The sequence below is a fragment of the Mustela nigripes genome, chromosome 12, assembly GCF_022355385.1.
Source record: "Mustela nigripes isolate SB6536 chromosome 12, MUSNIG.SB6536, whole genome shotgun sequence".
Taxonomy (NCBI): Eukaryota; Metazoa; Chordata; class Mammalia; order Carnivora; family Mustelidae; genus Mustela; species Mustela nigripes.
Window position 1 is genome coordinate 94,031,760 of NC_081568.1, and position 23,403 is coordinate 94,055,162.

Sequence of the window (23,403 nt, forward strand, 5' to 3'; positions counted from 1 at the left end):
ATTTATTATCTAGCCTTTTACAAAGTTTGCCCCGATTTAAACAATGCCAAGCAGTCTCTTGTTTATCTTTAATCTTTAAAAATAAGGGCACAGCAAACTTGTCTCATGAAGATTTAGCTTTTGTGACTGTGTCTCTTCGTGAGCCAACTGGGACATTCGTTCCGTGAGACTGGGTGGTCCATCAGTGCAGAGACCGTGGCCTTGGGTAAATGTGTACTCAGGTCCTGGTTCCACCACTTACCTGCTCTGTGGCCTTTGAGAGATGGCCTCATCTGCCTAAATCTATTGGTTCACTGATTCAGAATTGTTTATTGAGTATTTACTATGTCCTGTGTGTTGGAGACTTAGCAAAAAGAAACACAAAAACCCGTGCCTCTGTGGAGTTGGCATTCCACCGGGTGGAGGCAGACACTAAGGAAAGAAGTAAGGTTTATAGCATGAAGAGGACAGTAAGTGTCATGAAGGAAAAAAAGCAAGAAAAGGGGACAGGGTGGGGAGAGAGGGTGTAGAGGGGTTGTAGAGGGTGTAGAGGGGTTGTAATTTTAAGTTGAGTGGTTAGGGAAACCCTCGGTGAAGTGATCCGAGTAGGGACCCAGGAGAGAGGAGAGTAAGGTAAAACCCATCACAAGAAAACATTTTTACTTGAGGTGAGAGAAAGAGCGAGGCAGAAGCGGGTCTCGTATGTTGAATAAACAAAGAAGAATAAACAAAGCAGAACAAACAACGTGGTACTGCCAGGAAGGAGGTCCGAGAAGTGCTAGGGTGCCCTCATGTCTTAGGTCTTTAAATCACTGTAAAGACTTTGGTTTTCACTTTAAATGTGACCGAAAAGCCAGCAAAGAGCTTTTGAGGAGAAAAGGCCATAACCTCAAGTATGTGGTTGTTGGGTTTTTTTCTTCCTTTTTTTTTTTTTTTTTTTTTTTTTGAGAGAGAGAGTGCATGGGAGAGCAAGTGTGAACAGGAGGGAGGGGCAGAGGAAGAGGGAGAGAAACTCTCAAGCAGGCTCCATGCTTGGCTTGAATCCTGATGCGGGGCTTGATCTTACGACCCTGAGATCAAGACCTGAGCGGAAATTAAGAGTCAGAGGCTTAACCGACTGAGCCACCCAGATGCCCAGGATTCTGGAAATATTTTGAAAGTAGATCCACTGGGATTTCTTGACGGACTGGATGTGGAGTATGAGAAAAATGGTCCACATGCCTGGAAAGATGGTGTTGCCAAGTTTGAGGCGGCCATAAGACAAGTGGGGATATAAATAAGCAGTGGAAATATGAATGAAATTCTTGAAATCAATGTTTTGGAGGGGATACCATTATTGGAAATGACAGGGTCTAGGGTATGACTTTAGGAATGAGTGACTGAGGAAGAGTGGAGGACAAAACTTTAGGACATGAAAAGACAGCCTCTTGGTATCTTTAATATCTAAAAAGATATTAAAATCACAAAAAATAAAAACAAACAAACAAACAAACAAACAAAAGATATTAAAATCACCAAGGATTTTGAAGAAAGTACTGTTGGAGAAAGGGACAGTGAGCCAAGAGCAAAAATCTTAGAGCAAATCGGTGATGTTGGGCCTCGGTAGATGACTGTAACCAGGAGGGGTAATGGGTGGGAACAGGGTGATGGCAGAAGATCAAAGCGGAGGTTGGAGGATGTCGGAAGAAGAGATGGAGAAGTGGCAGTGAGGATCCTAGGACAGCTACTCCATCCCCAGCCCAGTTGTTTAAGTCGCGCGAGAGGGATAACAGCCGTCACTTAGAAGGGCTGCAGAAGACGTGGTCTCCTCAGGTTTTAGTCAAGAGCAAGAGGTAAAGGAAATGGTCCTGGAGGGGACTGAGAACAGCCGAGATTTCCCTGAGGACTGCTATGTGATTCAGCAGGTAGAGAGTTCAGAGGTGGGGGGGGGCGGTGGTCAGTGACGGTGGGTGGCAGGATCCATAAAGGGAATTCCAGGTGCTTTGTGGTCCTGAGCTTCTTGTGGTGGCTGCTGTAGCAGGAGAAAGGACCTGTGGCCCCAAGGCAGGTGGTGGTAGCCCGGGTGGGGGTCGTGGCAGGGGGTCTGCAGAGTTTGGAAGCTCCCTCTTGGTTCCAGCTGATGAAGGCGCCCAGGTGCGGGGTGGGGGGGGTAAGGTCTTCCTGGAGGTACAGAGCACTTTCTTCTCTCCCCGCATCAGAGGCAGGGAGGTTGAAGCAAGGAGCAGAAGAAGCCCAGTCTAGTTCAGGAAGAAGCAAGCTTGCTGGAAGATCCCTCACGGGCCCCAGGGCTGCTGGGACCTTGGCAGCGGGGGACTGCGACTCTTCTTTTTGGTCTGCCGCTAAGACTCAGCAATCGGCTTTGAGACCCCCCGCCCCTTGTTCTCTGGTCAAATTTGGGGTTTTGACTGGCTCAACGGACAGAACCAGGTGGCCCAAGTGTGTTTCCAGGGATCCACCTCACTGGATGGCGGGGCAAAGATGCAGGGGTTCAATGAGGTGAGAACATGCCTGTGAACAGGACAGTACGGACCCTTGCTGAAGTGTCTAACTCATTACATGTAAGATTCTCATCTGTAAGAGTGGGCTCATAATAGCATGTGTCTCATTTGGTTGAGGTGTAGATGAAATGAGTTCTGATATAAACAACACTTAGCACACTGCCTCGTATCCCGTTGGCACCCCGGACCTGTTAGCCACCATTTTTATAATCATGGCGTCTAATACTTTGTAGTCGTTCTGAGGGAAACATCTGACTTATTCCTGTTGTGAGTGAATCATTCAGGTTGCGAGAAAACTAGGGGGAAGGCCTCTGTGTTTGGGGCAGGATGGGAACCCTGGGGTCTGGTGAGGTCCCCAGCAGGACTCCCAGCAATGGGCAATGACATTTCAATATGGCTTTGTTGTTCTTTACGTGGGTCTGAAAGAGCATTGTGTTTCTCTTGGTATTTTATTGCTTTTTGTGGAGGAATCCTATCCTATAGAGACTTGTTTGAATATGGGGACCCCTGATGGTCTGGGGACTCATTCTCAGCTAATGCCAAGGGTCTCAGTGGGTCTCCTTTTGGTACCACCTGCTACTGGCTGCTATGGCCACCCCTTCATCTCCCTGACCGTCACAGCCGACCTCTGCTAGCTTGCTTTTGTTTAGTTTCTCATTCAGTTTCTATTAGGAGAGATCTTGAACTTGAACAGCCGTGCATTCTCCCCTTGAATAAGAATTTTAGTTCTTTTATTTAGTTGTTTAGGATTTATTGGCTTATGTATCTATCTGAGCACTTGTGGGTAAATGTGGGCACAATACATAGGTGTGCCCTTTATTATGAGTTTTAAAAGAGAGCATGAATGTATTGATGGAAGCTGTGTGATAAGAAAAATGTGGTGTGTGCTGGAATATTTTTGGTTCCTACTGAGAAATCCTGAGGACGCCTAAGTGCACGGAGTCTGTAATGTATTATTGGAAGGGAGACCATTATAATTCAGATCACAGGGATTTGCAGCTACAGCAAGGTCACTGAGACCCTTTCTGTGATCTCCCGGTTGTCCCAGGTCGCAGAGAATGCTAAGCTGTGGATATCAAATGCTGATTTTTCTGATGTCTTGCTTTATTGCTGTGGATCTTGGTATAAAACAGGGGAACAATTTTGGGACAATAAACTGCTGTGGAATTGAGGAGCAAAAGTTTTTGCTTTTGACACGAGTCATAAATAACACACTGTTGTAATTTGGGGAATATATGACTATAGACATTCCCTGGGCATATTACTGATGATATTATTTGATCAGTTTCTTCCAATTTATCCTATCAGATGTCTGAAAAAAGTAGATAAGTGACCGAAGACAGGCGTTTTGAAATAGATGGTTTTAAGAACATGGGCATTTTTATGCTTACCCTCTAGTGACAGACCAAGTTTCTGAAGCTAAGTGACTTTTCCTCATTATTACAAGTGACAAATGACGAGCTTCCCCATAAAATCTCTTATCAGGACTCGTATTCAATTACTCCTGTTCTTGAACAGGACATGGCGTATACTGGTCGGTCCTCTTTAGAATGCTTTAGTGTTTAGTCACTTCACTTTCTCTTGTTTCGAAGGATTTCATGGCAAAATGCAAAAATGCATACTTCATTAATTAAAGTGGATTCTAAAATACATGGTGAAATCCTGCATTATTATAAAATGAAGTAAATTGATTCAATTTGCCCGATTCTTGGAACAGGAAATTTGTAAAAGTTAAAGTTTAAAAGTTTAAAAGTTAAAGTTTAAAATTTTAAAAGTTATCTTCAAGTTGCAGAGAACCCTCTTTTTATTGTGTAGAACAATCCATTAGGGTAAACATGGTATAAACACTGGATTTTATGTAGGGGAAAGGTTTTGAATATCACAGGCCATAAAACACAGTGCCCCGAGTCTTTAATTAACTTAATTCTAGACTGAAAAATAAAGCATAAACCTGCTTTATGCTCCGTTCTGTGGCTCCGTGTGAGATCCTGTTCCTCAGCCAGGCTGGGTCATGTGATTTGAGCAGCTCCGGGCGTGTCATCCGCCGTGGGGTGAATTACCAAGCAAGCAGTTCTCTGTCAAGACCTCAAAAGAGAATGGAGAGGGTTTATAAATGTATATTTGGTGCAGGATCCAGCTGTGGAGTCAGGATGCGCCTTCATGCGTGGACCTGGCCAGTTTTTCTGTTACTTGTCAAAGCCGGTGCCGGTGTGTGGTCCGAGATCACAATGACCCTGGGTACCCAGCAATCATTTACCTCACACAGAGATCCCACTCCACCCCCATCAAGGGAACAGGGGCAGAGTCTAACTCTGAGCTCCTGCTCCAAGAAAACAGCTGCTGGTTTTTGTTTTTGTTTTATTTTAATTTTTACTTTATTATAATTTATTTATTTAATAACTTGCATATTTTTTTAAATTTAAATTTTAGGGAGTTAGCTAGCGTACAGGGCAATATTGATGTCTGGAGTAGACTTCAGTGATTCATGACTTAGATACAGCACCCAGTGCTCATCATAGCAAGTGCCCTTAGCACCCATCACCCATATAGCCCATCCCCACCCACCTCCTTCCATCAACCCTCGGTTTGTTTCCTATCATCAAGAGTCTCATGGCTTGTTTCTCTCCTTTTTTTCTTTTCCCCCTTCCCATATGTTCATCTGTTTTTTTTTAAGTTCTATATATGAGTGAGATCATATGGTATCTGTCTTTCTCTGACTTATTTCACTTAACATAATATACTCTAGCTCCAGCCTGTCATTGCAAATGGCAAGATTTCATTATTTTTGATGGCTGAGTAATATTCCATTATATATGTATGCATATATATAATATGTGTGTATATACATATATATACATACCACATCTTCTGTATCCATTCATTAGTATCCATTTGTCAGTCGATGGACACTTGGCCTCTCTCCATAGTTCGGTTGTTGTTGATAATGCTGCTATAAACATTGGGGTGCATGCATCTTTTTGAATCTATTAAAAAAATTTTTTTTTAAAGATTTTATTTATTTCTTTGACAGAGAGAGATCACAAGTAGGCAGAGAGGAAGGCAGAGAGAGAGAGGAGGAAGCAGGCTCCCTGCTGAGCAGAGAGCCTGATGCGGGACTCGATCCCAGGACCCTGAGATCATGACCTGAGCCAAAGGCAGCGGCTTAACCCACTGAGCCACCCAGGCACCCTGTATTTTAAAATTTTTTAAAGAAATTATTTATTTGACAGAGAGAGAGGGAGGGAGAGAGCACAAGCAGGAGGAGTGGCAAAGGGAGAGGGAGAAGCAATCTCCCCACTGAGCAGGGAGCCTGATGTGGGGCTTTATTTCAGGATCCCTGGGATCATGACCTGAGCAAGAGGCAGATGCTTAACTGACAGAGCCACCCAGGCATCCCTGTATTTTTTTTTTTTTTAATCTTTTGGGTAAATACCTAGTAGTGCAATTGCCGGATAGTTTGATAGTTCTGTTTTTAACATTCTGAGGAACCTCCACACATTGTCTACAATGGCTGCACCAGTTTGTATTCCCACCAACAGTGCAAGAGAATTCCCCATTCTTTTCTTTCTTCCTTCCTTCCTTCCTTCCTTCCTTTCTTTCTTTCTTTCTTTCTCTTTCTTTCTTTCTTTCTTCTTCTTCTTTTTCTTTTTTTTAAGATTTTACTTATTTGTTTGACAGAGAGAGATAAAAGTAGGCAGAGAGCAAGGCAGAGAGAGAGGAAGAAGCAGGTTCCCCACTGAGCAGAGAGCCCGATGCAGGGGTCCGTCCCAGGACCCTGAGACCATGACCCGAGCCAAAGGTAGAGGCTTAGCCCACTGAGCCACCCAGGTGCCCCGAGAATTCCCCTTTCTTTGCATCCTTGCCAACACCTATTGTTTCTTGTGTTGTCGATTTTAGCCCTTCTGACAGGTTCTTTTCTTCTATTTCTTTGTGGTTTTGATTTGTATTTCCCTGATGATGACTGATGTTGAGATAGCTGCTGTTTGTGTGAGACTTGTCATCCCTTCCCCAAAGCGAGGTTTTTTAATACCCATGGGTCAGTTAGTATCTACATGGAGAACTTCAATTGCTTTCATTTTTTCCATTTTCTCATCTCTCTGCCTTTTCACAGTCTCTTTCCTCTACCTGGAACACCCTTCTTGTGGCCCTTTCAGAGGTCAGGTTTGAGGTCTCTTCCTTAGAAGCCACTAGCTTAACTGAGATGCATTTCTAGCACTCTGCACTTCTGTGAGTGGAGCCCTTCTTGCTCTATCTTGGGATTTTGGTTTGAGTAACTCTCTCCACCACTAGGTTATACATTTTTTCTTAGTATTTAAAAAAATTGTTTCTTCTTTATATTTAAATCTTTAATTCATATTGATTTAATTTGGTGCAAAATGTGAAGTAGGGGTCAACTTAAGGAAGAATCCTTCCTTAATCTTTTCCTTACCTACATCTGGAAGATCACTACATACTCATTTGACATTTATAGAGGGACCACTGGGCATCAGCCACAGTAGTTGATGATAGGGATGAGAAATGCCTGATATACTCCTGATCTCAAGAAGCTTATGTTCAGTTGGAAAAGACCTAAATACAAACAAATAGTCATTAGTCAGACCATATGAAATTGCCATTTTTGTAAGCCAATTACAGTCAAATCTTGGCAATTTCATGTGGTGTAATCCAATACAAAATAAGCACAATGTCTTAGCTTGACTTTCTCTGACCATGGAGCTGGAGGCAAGACACATGCATGTAGGCAGTTTATTTGAAAATGATTCAAGGGAGCAGTAGAGAGGGAGGGAAGAAGGGAGTGAAATAAGGAAGGAGAGAAAGCCAGAACACAGGGATGCTTACGGAGTTGGCCACTGCCCCAGCCACTGGCACTCAGTTTGCTGGAACTTCTAAGGACTTTGATAAAAAGTTAGTCAGAACATCCTGCCCAGGGGATGAAAAGGGCAACTTTATCCAGTTCCAGAGTATTTCTTCCATTTGGCCTTTGCATGTATCTAGTGGGTTTCTGTGGGTGTTCCATTATTGGCATCAGAGAAGGCCTGGGCCAGGCAGGGAGGTGCAAGTGGTGTGGGCCGAGGAGAGGGGGGTCAGATCACACCTGTGCGCAGCTGGTTGACATGGGGTTGACGCTAGTAGCTGCACCAGTGGCTGGAGTAAGAGACGGAGCTGAGACCATGGGAAGGGATGTTGGGTCCAAGCAGCAGTAGTGGTACATCTGGGGATGAGTGGCTGATTCTGTGGAAGTTCGGCTGAGAGGGAGAAGAGCACAGTGACCAGGGAAACGGAAGAAGGGAGGGTTGAACTGAGTCTTCCAGGACTCGTGGGTACCCTCCAGGTAGAAGGGGGCTGGTAGTGGTCACTCCACATGGAGACAGCAGCATGGGCACAGGCCCAGAGGCCCAGAACCTGCTACATCTGGAGAACCTGAAGTCAACTGATATGGCTGTGTTATGAAGTCTGGGTGTGAGAGGTGGGATGTGGCTGGAGAGACAGGCAGGGGTAGATCAAGAAGCAGATTTGGGAGTTGTGTTACTTTACCTGGTTGGCCATCACAAAATACCACAAACTGAGTGGTTTGAACGACAGAAATTTATTGTCTCTGAGTTGTGGGGTCACAAGTCCAAGATCAAGGTGTTGGCAGGATTGGCTCCTTCCGAGGGATGCGAGGGAGAATCTGTCCCCAGCCTCTCCCCTAACTTTTGGTGGTCTGCTGCAGTGTCTGGCACTCTTTGTCTTGTTGACCTATCGCCCCGATCTCTGCCTCTGTCTTCACACTGTGTTCTCCTGTTAGTGCGCCTGCCTTCCGATGCCCCTTTCTGTAAAGATACCAGTCATACTGAATTAGCACCCACCCTACGGACCTTATTTTGACTGGATTATCTCTCTAAAGATCTGATCTCAAAAAAGAGGTTATATTCTGAGGAGGTCCTGGGGGGTATGAAGTTGGGGGAGAGGCACCATTCAGTCCATAAATGGAGGGAAATCAGATAATATGTTGGGAGTCAGAAGTTGAACCGAGTAGGCTCTCCCGAACTCTGCTGACCTCTCCTTGCCACCATCTCCCCCCACTTTGCCGTGGGCCCCGGGGGCTGAGAGCTATTTCTGTGCTTGGACTTCTTTCCCCTCCCCAAACTCTTTGTGGCATTCAGGAAAGCACAGCAGCTACATGGGGCTGGGTATTTGAACAAAGAGTTTAGGAAATGTCTTTAAACATCTGAATTTGCAACATCTTTCCCAGGCTGGGTCACTTTGTTTCAAGTTGTCATAACCCTTTCACTAGAGAGTGTGTGTGTGTGTGTGTGTGTGTGTGTGTGTGTGTGGTTAAAGAAGGTTGATGTCAATGAGCTTGGGCTTTATTGGGTAGGAACTGAGGAGATACTGGTAAGTTCTCAGGCAAGAGTGGCATGATGAGTGTTTTTGAGAGATCATTATGAAAGCAGGGTGAAGAGGGATTTGAAGAAGTCTACATTGGAGGCAAGTGTTGTCTCATGCAGTGATTCAGATAAGGAACGGAGCATAAACTAAGGCATGGGTGCGTGGTAGAGTCCCTGGGAGCTTTCACAATATCCGTGTTCAAACCCCACCTCACACGAACTCAACCACAGTCTCTGGAAGCAGGACCCAGACACTGGCCCAGTTTTATTAATACTGTCTTGGTGATTCCAGTCTGAGGTCAAGGCTATGAATCATTGACCTAAGACAAGACCATGGGGGAAGGTTCATAGCAGATAGATAGATGCTGAGGAAGTAGAACCACAGGTTCTGGCAATCATTTCAGTGAAAGACTGACAGGAAGGACAAGTATGGAGGGTGGGTTTGGTGTTCTTGCTTAATTGGGCATTGCTATCGCTGCTAGATAAGCGTTATGCATTTTTAAAGAATTAGAGCATGCTGATTTATACTAATACCAAAATTATATTAAATGTGATTTAATCTTTTATTCAGAAGGCATTTGGGATTTTCCAGTAGCCGTGTGGCACTGTTCTGTACATAACTGAGCTTCTGTTCAGCACTACACTAGATGTCCCCGTAGAAGGAAGGGTTGGAGCAAATCACTACCATTTCCATTGTCCCATGGTGCACCTTCTGACCTGTTAGGAAACCTTCAGGGACCCACCCGTGTTTATGTAGTAAATTCCACGTTCCTTGCCTGGAAATCAAGACATGATGCTTCCACCCATCCCTTAAATAAATAAACCCATTGCTCAAACTATTTTCTGTGGTTTTACAATATTTTACAATAAATTAGTATCTGTATTGGGTGTGTGATATGCATCAGCCACTGAGGCATTTATTTTATTTTATTCATTTTATTCTATTCTATTTATTTTTAAAAAAGATTTATTTATTTATTTGACAGAGAGGGAGAGATCACAAGTAGGCAGAGAGAGAGGGGGGAAGCTGGCTCTCTGCCAAGAGAGCCCAATGTGGGGCTTGATCCCAGGACCCCGAGATCATGACCCAAGCCGAAGGCAGAGGCTTAAGCCACATAGGCACCCATATTTTATTTTATTTTTAACATATAATGTATTATTTGCTTCAGGGGTACAGGTCTGAATCATCAGTCTTACACAATTCACAGCACTCACCACAGCACATACCCTCCCCAGTGTCCATCACCCCTCCACCCCACCCCTTCCACCTCCCTCCCCTCCAGTAATCCTCAGTTTGTTTCCTGAGATTAAGAGTCTCTTATGGTTTGTCTCCCTCCCTGGTCCCATGTTGTTTCATTTTTTCCCTCCCTACCCCCCCAACCCCCTGCCCTGCCTCTCAAATTCCTCATATCAGAGAGATCATATGATAATTGTCTTCCTCTGATTGACTTATTTTGCTCAGCGTAATATCCTCTAGTTCCATCCACATCATTGCAAATGACAAGAATTCATTTCTTTTGATGGCTGCATAGTAGTCCATTGTATATCTGTACCACATCTTCTTTATTTATTCATCTGTTGATGGACATCTAGGTTCTCTCCATAGTTTGGCTATTGTGGACATTGCTGCTATAAACATTCAGGCACACGTGCCCCTTCGGATCACTACATTTGTATCTTTAGGGTAAATGTGCAGTAGTGCGATTGCTGGGTTGTAGGGTAGCTCTATTTTCAACTTTTGAGGAACCTCCATGCTGTTTTCCAGAGTGGCTGCACCAGCTTGCATTCCCACCGACAGTGTAGGAGGGTTCCCCTTTTTCCGCATCCTCACCAACACCCATCGTTTCCTGACTGGTTAATTTTGGCCATTCTGACTGGTGTGAAGGTTTTATTTATTTATTTGAGAGAGAGACAAAGAGAGCACACACACAAGCGAGGGTGGGGCAGAAGGAGAGGGAGAAGCATACTTGCTGCTGAGCAGGATCCCATTGAGAGGCTTGATCCCAGGACGCTTGGAATCATGACCTGAGCCAGACAGACGCTCAGCTGACGGAGACAGCCAGGCACCCCCAGGCACTATCTGAGGCATTTAAAACTATATTCTTCCTAATTCTTGTAACAGCATGATATGGTTGGCTTTATCATCTTACTTGTGACAACACTTAGGCTCATTCATGTTTTGCAGCCCCTCTAAATTCACCTAGTTAATAAATAGCAGAACTGGGATTTGAACCCGGGACTATAGCTCACATTATTCCTATCACACCACATTATCTATCCCGTTTGCTATGAATGTTTCAGCTTCTGCTGTTTTATACATGCTGTTACTTCTTTATGATGTGGCCTTCCTCCAGTGGTGTGTAAATGTTTCATAACTGGCTTTCTCACTGCAGTTCTGCTGTATTGGTTGACATATTTTTTTTACATAAAAGGTATTTTTAAAAAAAGATTTTATTTATTTATTTGGCAGACAGAGATCACAAGTAGGCAGAGAGGCTGCCAGAGAGAGGAAGGAAAGCAGGCTCCCTGCTGAGCAGAAAGCCCGATGTGGGGCTCAATCCCAGGACCCTGGAATCATGACCTGAGCTGAAGGCAGCGGCTTAACCCACTGAGCCACCCAGGTGCCCCCATAAATAGGTATTTTAGAATGTTTTGATCATCAATGGTGTGAGGGACTTTGCTGAATCACATAACAATTTTCAAATGCTGGAAGATTTCTTCAAGTCTTTGGTGTCATTCACGATGCAACAAATACCGACATAATTTTTTGTTTTTAAGATTTATTTTTAAGTAATCTCTACACCCAAGGTGGGGCTCAAACTCACAACCCCAAGATCTAGAGTCTCTTGCTCTTCTGACTGAGCCAGCCAGGCACCACCGCCCCCACAACATGGTATCTTTAAAAGTTGAATCTGTGTTATTAAGATTTTTCCATTACTTTCTTAGTCTAAACAACCAACAAAGCAATAAATCAAGCCCTGATTCTTAGCATTTGCAGATTTCTGCTATGTAAATGCTCCCAGCATGAAAGAAATTTGGAAGAGCTATGCAGTAGCTACATTATATTATATTAAAATATATATATATTATGTATATAGTATATAGTAATGCTGTGTATGATTACATAGCATATCCACCATATAGATACCATAGATGTTAATATACTGAGCAGCATAAATTACAGTAAAATGCAGTAAAGTAATGAGGAAGCAGTGAGTTCTGAGTGTTTATTTAGATAATGTTCAATTATGTATTGATACTATATTATCCATTATAGTACTAAATAATATAAATATACATTTATAAGGTATAATTTATTTAATTTTAAGATTTTTATAATTTAATTTTTAGTCATGGTTGCATTTAATGGCTGTCTGACGGTATTCCTGAAAAAGGTAACCAGCAGCTCTCACGAGACCGTGTGAGCTGGCTCCCACACACCCCTGCTCTTCTTCCTCTCCACTGACCCAGACTCAACCCAGTCTGCAAGCTCTGGCCAAAACCCCAGCTTGCTACAAAACCCTCCAAGCACCCCATTCGGTTTTCCTTCCTGTAAATCCTTCTGTCCTTTTAGTGGATACCAGTCCTTAACACCTATCTGATGGGATTGTTTAATTCCATCTTTTATTTTTAGTAGGTCTGTTTCGTCAACAATCTGGTCAGCTCTTCCAGGGCGGAGAGCTTGCTTAGTACCTTTGTACTTTCGGACAGTACTTTGCATCATCTTCGCACGTGAAGTACTTGATGTTACACTGTTGGTTTTTGGATCCATTAGCCAGATGCAGTAGTACCATTCGTCCCCGTCTGCAGAGGAGCACAAAAATACCAGCCTGGTTCCAGGCAAATGGGAGCTGATTGTGTTTGCAGAGCTCACACACCACCGACTTCGGGGTCGGGGGGGCAGCAAAACTCACTTAGCGTGATCTTGGCACACACTGTTCACATCTTCAGACTCTCTTTCTTTGAAAAGCTCAGCCTTTGGCCCTCCGAGGCCCTGGCAGCCCGCATCCAAGCATCATTACTGTATGGCATTACTTGCCTCCTCCTTTTCTTATGCGGGAGTTCTATCTACCTGTTGAATTTTGAATGAAAACCCAATGAACAGAAGCTCTGCACTGAATTCTGTATTTTGTTCCTTGCTGGGCTTCCATGAATATAAAACACCAACACAAAGGGGAGAGTCAGCAGGTAGAGATCAACACCATCCATATTTAATGGGAAGGGAGCCTGACCTCATAGATGGGAAAAACCATGTTAGAAGAAGGCAAAGTTCAGTAACTTGCCCATGCTTACTGAGTGAGTGCTGACAAAAAAAAAAAAAAAAAAAAAAAGGAATATATGTCTTATAACAAATTTTCCTGATTTGTAGTACCATCATTTTAATTCCTAAGGAGAAAAATAATGCATACAAGTAAGGGATTACATAGTGATTGGTAATCAGGAGATTTCCTTCTCCTACCATGGGGTACAAAAGCAGGGACAGAGATACACCTCTTTCACTGAGAACCTAAGCTCTGTGTGATTGGGCTGGCCTTGTGCCCACTTTAAGGGAAGACAGTGGAACACTCACAGTCCCTACCCCCTACCAGAAAATCAAGGATTGCAAGGCAGAGATGCATAGAGCCAGAAGCACAGCAGTCTCCTTACCTGTCACCGGGTATGTGGCTCCTGATGGTGGGGTCCATGGTGGCTCTTGGCAAGGCTTTCCCAGTGAAAGTATGCCTCAGCAGTTTCTTCCCTGGTCCTCAGTGGTTTTCAACTTCTTTCTGAGGCAGCTTTTCTGGTGGCAACATGACCAGTAGCAGTAGCTTCCATTATAGCACCTGTAGCTCTCAGTAGCTGTGGCTTCCAAAATCCCCGTCAGGGTTCCTGGGATCTCCGATATGTCTCCAGACTCTCCAGTAGCTGCCATGTCTCTCTGCGGCTGGCAGACATCACGGCTTTTTCTGCATCAGATGTACAAATCAATTCATGTTTACAATACCTACATCAACAGATATAAAACATGGAGTCTCACAGGGTGTCTGGGTGGCTCAGTTGATTAAGGGCCCAACTCTTGGTTTTGGCTCAGGTCATGATCTTGGGGTGTTGAGATCAAGCCCTGTGTTCTCTCTGATCAGCGCAGAGTCTGCTTGAGATTCTCTCTCTCCCTCTTCCTCCCCATCCCCCATCAAAGAAATAAATACATAAACATTTAAACAAAAACATGGAGTCTCACCATTGTCCCCTGTTTCTATTTACACATATTCCTTTTGCACTGGACATACAAACATCAGTGAATATCTATCCAGAAAGATCTAGGAAGGTCCCAACCTACACTCAGTGGGACCATGGGTTGAATTCTTATTCTACTACTGCTGCTTCCTCATTTAAATAGTTTTCCATTTATTCAGTCATTCAACCTCCCACTCAATATTTATTGAGCACCTATTATGTTCTGGGGACTACACCCTGGAGAATTAGACCTAATGTTCCTATTCAGGGTGCTCACTAAGTCTAATAATAATTGTTATTATAACAACAACAATAAAAAATACTCATAAAATGCTTAGTATGTGCCATTCCTCAATATCATCAGGTAAATACTCTCATTCTTCCCTACTTTCAAGTGAGAAACCAGGGCCTGGAAAGATACTGCTGCCCATGTTTGCACAGCAAGTCAAGTAAATGGGCAGTCTCTGTTTCATGTCCCAGCCCCTCAGGGGTGGGGCAGAGTGTATAATTGTACATCAGGTGTGATTCAACCCTAACCAGGTGGTCATAGAGTCTTACCCCCACCTCATTCTAAGATTTTCCAGAGGGAACACTATTTAAAAAAGAAAAAAAATAATTGTTTTTAAGAGGAACTAACAGGGAAGCAGTAACCATAAAATGAGAAAGTAGCCTTCTAAAATGGGAAAAGCATTCGGCTTTAGGATTCACATAACCTTCCCACATGTCTCTAGCCCTTCTGAACTCAACCTTATTTCTGGAGAAAGGGTCTTTACAGTGTTGATTTAGAAAGAGTCAGAAAGGTCTGTGATTGCTAAGAAGCTGTCAGGAAACCTTCTCAGGGGAGAAGAAATCAGGTGCGCGCAGAACCCATCTCCTTGCAGCTGGGGAAAGGCTTTCTGTGGACCCGGAGGAGAGTCCCCAACTCCAGGGTATCAGCAAAGTTGCACCCTCCCCGATGTATGCTGCTTCAGTGGGGCAGCTCTTTGAATGGGAAGCGATGCCAGATCTCCTAGCACCAGTCTCTCAGGAACGTAAATCAGATAACCAACAGTCCGAGAGGATTCAACAATACACACTGTGGCGAGAGTCATGTAGTACCACAGCCGTCATGGGTTCTGTCCATGTAGAGAAGAAAGGAAAAAGTCAGTACAGTACAATACTCCCCCCGTGCCCCCTTTTGGTCACAAGCTCAAAAGACGTCCTTAGACTGACCTGTGCAGCCAGTTGGCTTGCTGTCCTGTAGCGATGACAGCCCGTGGTGGGTTCCTGTGTTTTGGGTGATCATCTGCTTTGGTGATCAGCTGAGAACACTTGCTCTGGAGCTGAACCCTCCTGGTGGTATTTTTCCACGCCCGACTGGGGCTTGACAGAAGTTTTTCCTGTCCGCAAGAACAGAAGATGATGCCAAAAGGAAAGAGCTTAATGAGCTCTTGGCAGTGATTCTATATTATTTCTAGAAGAAAGGGCTTAAGTTCTAGTGTGGTTTTTTCAAAGCAAAATTCTTCGTGGCCATACTTTTCCTAACTATGGGGAAACTGTGCCAGTAAATCTCTAAGTAATACAGGACATTTGATGAAAATCTTTTGTTTGAGGCTAAGAGATTTGGGGGGGCCTTGCCAATTATTTTTTTTTTTAACCTTCATTTCTTTGATTATTCTCTTTCCCTTTTCTCTCTTCTTTTTCTGGGACTTCCATAGTGTATCTGCTGATATGATTGATGGTGTCCAGTAGGTTTCTTAGATTTTTTTTTCATTTTTCTTCATTCTCTTTCTTTTATTTTCTCAGACTGTGTAATTTCAATTGACCTACCTTTAAGTAGTCAAGTTTCAATTCCAGTTATTGTACTTTTCAGCTCCATAATTTCTGTTTTGTTCCTTTTAATAATTTCTCTCTTTATTAATATTCTCCTTTTGGTCAGACACTGTCCTCACGATATCCTTTAGCTTTTTGAACACATGTAAAACAGCTGACTCATAATCTTTTCCTAGTAACTCCAGTGTCCGGGCTACCTCAGAGATGGTTTCTATTGAGTGTCCCTCCCCTTCCCCCAGGTATAGACCATATTTTCTTGATTCCTTCCATATCTCACAATGTTTAGATGAAAAGTAGACAGGTTGAGCATTGTAATGTGTGACTTTGGAAACAAGATTCTCCAACTTCCCCAGGGTCTGTTTCTGCTTGCTTTTAATGTTTGTTTTTTAGGGGCTTTTCTGAGCCAGAGTTTAAGTCTATATTTTTGTCATTTTTGACCTTTGAAGTTTCTGTTCTGTTAGCCTCCTGGTCAGACAATGAGTGGACACAGGTTTCCTTCAGTGTTCGGAAATCACATATCTCTGAGTTTTTGCCCGGGACTCTGTGTGTGTTGGGGTGAACCTTCAGTCCTCAGCCATGCAGTTTGTAACCCTGCTTTAGTCTTCACTTCCTGTGTGTGCAGAGTCTGGATCAGCCAGGGGTGAGGATGAAAGGTCTTCTCAGGTCTTTCCTGAACACATGTAGTCCTGTTTTTGAGGCTGTGGCTTTCCAGGTTATCGGAATACATTGGAAATTTTCCAAGCTCTTATGCCCCAAGGGTAATATTTCCCAGCGTTTCCTCCATGCTTTTTATTTTTCAAAATTTTAGAAAAGTTTTTTATTTAAATCTCCACCTCCAACATGGGGTTCCAACTCATGACCCCAAGATCAAGAGTCACAGCTTTTCTGACTCAACCAGCCAGTTGCTTCCCCCACCCCGCCATGCTTTTTAATCTATTGTCTGTTCCAATTGTAAATTGTAAATGTTTTTACAACATTATAAATGTTTTTGACAAATGCACTTTGGGTAATGGTTATAGTACTGGGTGTGTTCCAGTTGGGGGAGATAAAACAGGCCTCTTTGGGGGCACCTGGTGGCTCAGTCAGTTAAGGATCTGACTTCAGCTCACGTCATGATCTCCGGGTCCTGGGATCGATTACCATATCGGCCTCCCCATCAGTGGGGAGTCTGCTTCTCCCTCTCCCTCACCATTCCCCTACCCCTGCTTGAGCGCCCCCCCTCAAATAAATAAAATCGTCAAAAAAGAGAACAAAAACATGCTCTTTGAGCAAGGCTTCCATGGAAGCATTAGATAGATCACCAAGGACAATTCTTTGCAAATGAGAATGGTTCTGCTCTCTCTGGAACCTCATAGATACTGGGACTGCGGGCTGTTACTTTCAAGGCAACTGTTAAGCTGAGGGCAGGCAAGGGGACTAGAGTAAATTAAAATGCCCCAGAGCTCACTGTTCTTACTGAGATTCAGCCCCTTTTGTTGATTGAGTGCCCCCCAAATTGTAGCCATCTATTGGGTTCATTTCCAGAGTTCCAGAAAAAGTGGATTCTGACAGTTCTTTGCCAGTGTTTTATTTGCTCTCACGGAGGAGTGCACTCCTGCCATTTCTTACTCTGACATTTTCACTGGCACCGCCTTGCTGGTTTTTCTCTCAGGGTTGTTGGACCTTGTTGTTGTGTTCTGAGAAGTTCTTCCTTCCTTTCTTTCTTTCTTTCTTTTTTTTTTTTTAAGGTTTTATAAACATATCATGTATTATCAGCCCCAGGGGTACAGGTCTGTGAATTGCCAGGTTTACATACTTCACGGCACTCACCATAGCACATTCCCTCCCCAATGTCCATAACCCAACCGCCCTCTCCCGACCCCCCTCCCCAAGTTCTTTCTTAAAGATACTAATATTTTGTGATCTTAGCAATAAATAGTTTTGCCTAGTTCACCTTTTGGTAGTTGACTATGTTCATGGTGTTTTGACCTCTACAAAAGTTTTTGGTTATTATGTTATCAAGTTTATTAACCTTTTCTATGGATTTGAGCCATACTGAGAAAAATTGCCCTTCTCTCTAATTCTGGAGCTATTTACATATATTTTCTTAAGGTACTTATATAGGTTTATGTTTTATCTGAAAATCTCTAATCAATTTGGATTTTATCATGATGTGTATTATGAAAAATGGGTCTAATTTTCTTTTTCATATAGCCGGCCCCTCACACTGTTAGCATGACTCTTTCCTCTCTGACTTGAGATGCTTCCTTTATTGTATATGAAATTTCCATGTGCAGTTAGGCCTAGGTCTGGATTTTCTATTCTGTTCCATTGGTTTCTCTAGTCATGTGTTAGTGCCACACTGTTTTTTATTAACTTATAGAGGCTTTATTTTATATAAGCTAGTTCCCTGTCTTCACATTGTTTTTCTTTTTTTTAGGTTTTCTCCCCCTGGCATTATTGTTTATTCTTCTTCCAAATGAACTTTGTAGTACACTTACTTTGTGCCAGACAAAAATTCTAGTGATATTTTATTTTTAATTTTAATTTTAATTTTTTTTTTAAAGATTTTATTTATTTGTCAGAGAGAGCGAGTGAGAGCGAGCACAGGCAGACAGAGTGGAAGGCAGAGTCAGACGGAGACGCAGGCTCCCTGCGGAGCAAGGAGCCCGATATGGGACTCGATCCCAGGACGCCGGGACCACGACCTGAGCCGAAGGCAGCCGCCTAACCAACTGAGCCACCCAGGCGTCCCTCTAGTGATATTTTATATTGGAATTTTATTCAGTTTATATATTGCCTTCACGATAACTGATATGCCAAACATGCTCTATTTCTGGACTTTTTCAAGGTGACTTTTGGGACACGAAGGAATCCTTTGCGCTTCCCCCCATAAAGATTTTGGGCATTTCTTATTAAGTTGGCACCTGTGTATTGATATCATAAATGGGGTATTCTCTCTCATTCTAAGGTTCTTCTTTGTATATATAAAGCCCACTAACTTTGGGACATTGATTTTATAATCTGCTGTTTTGTTCTTCTATAAAATAGCTTTTCCATGGGTTCTTTTGGGTTTTCCAACTATAAAATAATGCCAGCTGCTGGGATATTATGTTTGGGTGGCTTTAGTAAGGACTGGGAAAGCTCCCTTGTGAGAGAGTTCTGGACATCACTATTTATTTATAAGACCTATATGCCAAGGTAACCTCTCATATACTTCAGCATTTCTTAGGGTATTACTATGATTTTAGGCCTAAACTAGCCTCCACCAGAGAAGTTGAAAAGTTTCCTTATCGGGATCCTTTTTGTCTACAAATACACATGTATAAACACAACACGGACACACACAATCTGTTTGGCTCTTGAGAAATAAACATGTGTGCAGAGCTAAAGACACTCTACCCCATGAGGTTACCAGGTAAATCAGGGCCCTACTGTTGACAGTGACCAGCAGCCCCTCACTGTGGTTCGCCAAAACGGAGATAACAATTCTGACCTTGAGGTGAAGCTCTTTACTTTCTCAGGGCGATTTTGTGCTTCACATTCTTTTTTACTCTAACGTTACTCATCCAGTGCCATGTGGGGGCAGTGGCAATCCCATTCCCATTTCCCAGAAAACAGGGCTTCCTGGGCTAGTCAGCTGGCTAAGGGAGGAGCACGGATTAGAACTCCGCTTTTCTCTCTTACTGTCTGTTCTTTCCAACATGCTCAAATACCTGCAAACCCTTTTGTTGCTATTAAAGCCCATTTCTTTCTTACCTTCCCTCCGAGGAGTCCGGACAGCATCCCCTATTATAATTTCTCTTCATATGTATGAATCCTGTGATTTTGCTCCCTTCCAGCTTCCCCTTCGGCAGGTTAAATCGCCCTGATTCCATTCCTCATAGAGTTTATCTCCCACCTCTTTTGTCAGTTTTAACAAAGAGGTTGTGACTCTTGGGTCCCTGCTCAACTGAGCTCTTCCTCATTATTTTGTAACCTTTATACCTCCTTCCAGGGAGAGTTAAATAAAGCCTGTGGGTTTTTGATACGAATGTCTGGCAGGCTCGTGCTCACACAGGAAGGTTTCCAGCCAGGCTCGCTGATGAAAGCCTCGCTCCGGTGACGGAGGCTCATTCATGGCAGATGAAAGGCAGAGCTCCTCTGCTCATTCCAAAACCCACAGATGGGGACGGTGCCCACATGAAGGTCCAAATTCCAGCGCAAGTCCCGTTCTGGCAGGAGGAGACAGGCTGTAATGAGAATATCGAGAAACTAGAAACCACCGGCTAATTACTTCAGGTGAATAATTCATTTTTTGGAAAGACACTGTTCTTCCAGCCTGTTAATCATGTGTAAAAATTATCCTTGACCTAGAATTCCATTATTGCACCTGAGCCAGCCTGAAAATTAGAGAAATTAAGTAGCATAACATATAAGTAGTAAAAAGGAGAATAAATCTTGAGAGTTAACGGCTGCGCGATGTTCTGTATGTTAAAGCGTGAAGCGTGTCAAACGTGCTTGGGTGGCATTTTAAATATGGCACCAGAATCTCCTTCTCTTTTGGCATCCCCAGTTTCCCTTCCTAGCTTTTTCTCTCTGCACCCACAAAGAAGGTGCCAGATTTGGATGATAGGAGGGCATGGCATCCATCAGCCAGGTGAATTGCTTTCTTTCTTTCTAGGAACAAGAAGTGGCTATCGCAGTCCTTCAGAGAGCACTGGTTTTGGAGTCAGAGAAACGTGCTCAGGCCTTACCTGAGCACCTCCTAAATCAGGCTCAACACCTTTATTTTGCGGAAGAAAGAACTGAGGTCCAGACAGAGCAAGGGACTTGCTTGGCTCCCCATCTCCACGACTGGAGCCCAGTGCCCTCTCTGTTGAGTTCATGGCTTCTCCGGCTCAGTGTTCACATAATATTGGTCAGTGGCTATATTCTGCTTGCGGCTTGGCTCAAGACATTCACCTAAAGGTAATTACATCTTTTAGATTGAATACCTATACGGAGTTGTTAAGATTGCATTTTCAAAAATGGGGGTAGCGGTGTGTTTTCATAGAACTAAAGCCATCTGCAGATGAGGCTTATTTTCGCAGAAGATTTAAGAATCAAGTCACAGAAACCAGATCATTAAAAAAATGTAAAGATTAATTTGATTATCATACAATTCCAAGTATTTAAATCCTATTTTGAGATCATTATTTAGTTACGGTAAATTTTTTTTTTTGCTTCCATTTTCCTTTCTTTATCTTATTTAAAATGAGCCATTTTATTGTTCTCCAGAATGTATATTTTTAAATGAGTTAAAACTTTATATCACATTTTCCTTTATAACCTGAAATTTAATTATATTGCATTTAATTCAGTTAAGTGCTCATTTTCAGACTCAATTTATAAGTGTTTTTCAAGTTACTGGAAGGAGAACTTCTTTTTCCTCCTCATTCTTTTTTCCTTTGATTTCCTTCTTTCCTTCCTTCCCCTCTTTCTCCTAAAGTAAATGCTTTAGCATTATCTGCTGCTCCCAGGTTTTTCCAAGGTGTGGCACTTTGCAGCTCGGAGTGGCTGGCGAGGTGCTCCTGTCTGGGGGCTCCTGGTCTGTGGCTCACTTATACATGTGAAGCCCTAGGTAGACTTTTGTGGGGACCTTTTTTTGGGGTATCGTGATACTGTGTGCAAATTTCTGTGTTCGTGTGCATTTCTCTGGGAAGAGGGTCTGTAGCTTCATCAGATTCTCAGAGGTGTCCTTGACCCCAAGGGTTAAGTGAGTGTCATTGATGAGAAAAGCAATGCCCAAGAAGTGCAAATGAATCCGCCAGGACCATGTAAATGTATAGTGACAGACCAAAGAGTACACTCTAGGTTGTTGGCTTCCAGTACAAGGCTCTTTCTCCTGCATTATGAAAGCAGGCTTAGTTTCAATTTTAGAGGAGTCACTGTACATGTAATCTTTATGTCTTCTTCTTCTTTTTTTTTTTTTTAAGATTTTAATTTGTTTAATAGAAAGAGCACAAACAGGGGAAGTATCAGGCAGAGGGAGAGTGAAAAACAGGCTCCCTGCTGAGCAGGGAGCCTGATGTGGGGCTAGATCCCAGGAACCTGGGATCATGACCTGAGCCCAAGGCAGATGCCCTAACCAACTGAGCCACCCAGTTGCCCCTCTTTATGTCTTCTTAAATCTGTGTGCCGTGGATGGGTAAGGAATTAAACATAAGTGACTAATAAGATCAGAATAATTAAAACCTCTTATTGACCAACCCAAACCAAAATGCTTTCTAAATTTCAAGTGCTCCAATTCCTTTCATATAAAATTTCACCTACTCCCAGTGTGCTGGAATCATATGTATCTGAAGACAAAGTGAATGGGGCGCGGGGAGAGAGAAAGAGGCAGGTGGGTAGGGTAGGTTACGAGTGTTGGGGGTGTGGACTGGAGATAAGCCAGGGAAAGGATCCATGGGAGGATCCAGGATTTGTGGAAATTTCCAAAGTGTTAGCTCTGCCATTGCTCTCGGTCAAGTAAGCTTGTCAGAAGAGAAAATTGCAACACCCCAGCAACTGATGATGGAGCCACAGGAACCCGGGACATCCCTGCAGGAACCACTGTGTGCCAAGTACCCTCTCGTGAAGTCTGCAGGCACCAGGCAGCCCATAAGTAGAGCTGGAAGAGGACAGTGTTTGCAGAGCACTCAGATCTCTTGTCCCCCAGGCCACCCCACAGATTCCTCATGCTGGTGGGTGCCGTGAGCCCTCCTGTAGGTTGTACAACCTAAGAAAGTTCGTCTCTTCTGGTTTCCACGTTTCCGTTTCACTGTTTCATCTTCATTTTTAGCTTCATGGTCCATATTAATGTAAATTACCGTCTTCACAGGCACAGTTATCAACTCTTCCCCAAATGTGCTGGTAGTGGCCAGCTCATTGATTGTTAATAACCATGAATGGATTTTAATTTCTCTGTGAACGGAGGTGTGGTCTTCAGTGTGCAGGGAAAGGTGCTTTTTCTCCCCAAGGGTGATAAAGATGATGGTTTAATCTTTTTCTCTCATGTTCTTATATAATGGAATCAAATCATGCCCAGGCAGTTTAATCATACCTCTCATAATGGTGGCTGTAATTCTTTGGGTTCTGTTTTATTAGCCGTATTTAAAAATCTGCAGAAACTCAGATCGCTCAACGGGCCAAACATCTTGATGTCTCTTTCCAGACAACAACAAAAATTTTTTTTAATAAAATAAAGGCAAGGAAGGAAGACAAAGTTAATTGAGTGTCTGATGGAGGCTATTTGGGCAAGGCCGTGTTACCGCCCGCTGCTTGAGAGGGGGTGGGGGTTCCAAAGGCAGAGAGCTGCAGAGGGGGATGCTGTACCTGAGCCCGGGTCACTGACCGCACACCCTTTAGTGTGCTAGTGAGACGTCGGGGTGGTTCTAGGGAAGGTGTTGAGGTTGGGTCTGCTCTGGGGGTTTCAAGTCTGGCTTTTTTCCTCCTTTGCTCCCGAGACTGCTTGTACCGGAGGGTTATTGGGACCTTCATGGTTGATGTGTTGGGGAGGGAGGTTTGACTCTGCTGGGACCCTCAGACAC

General features: G+C 43.4%; 1 long non-coding RNA gene across 2 annotated transcripts; it reads right to left on the reverse strand.

Moving 5' to 3' along the window:
* Positions 1 to 12,219: 12,219 nt before the first annotated feature.
* On the reverse strand, positions 12,220 to 19,695 carry LOC132027931 (uncharacterized). 2 transcript variants are annotated; one of them, XR_009407256.1, is made up of 3 exons: positions 19,613 to 19,695; positions 13,496 to 13,794; positions 12,220 to 12,920 (listed from the first exon to the last, which is right to left on the reverse strand). It is a non-coding gene; the product is annotated as an uncharacterized LOC132027931 (long non-coding RNA). The 2 variants fall into 2 exon arrangements; XR_009407255.1 differs by lacking the exon at positions 19,613 to 19,695 and adding an exon at positions 14,810 to 15,161.
* Positions 19,696 to 23,403: the final 3,708 nt, after the last annotated feature.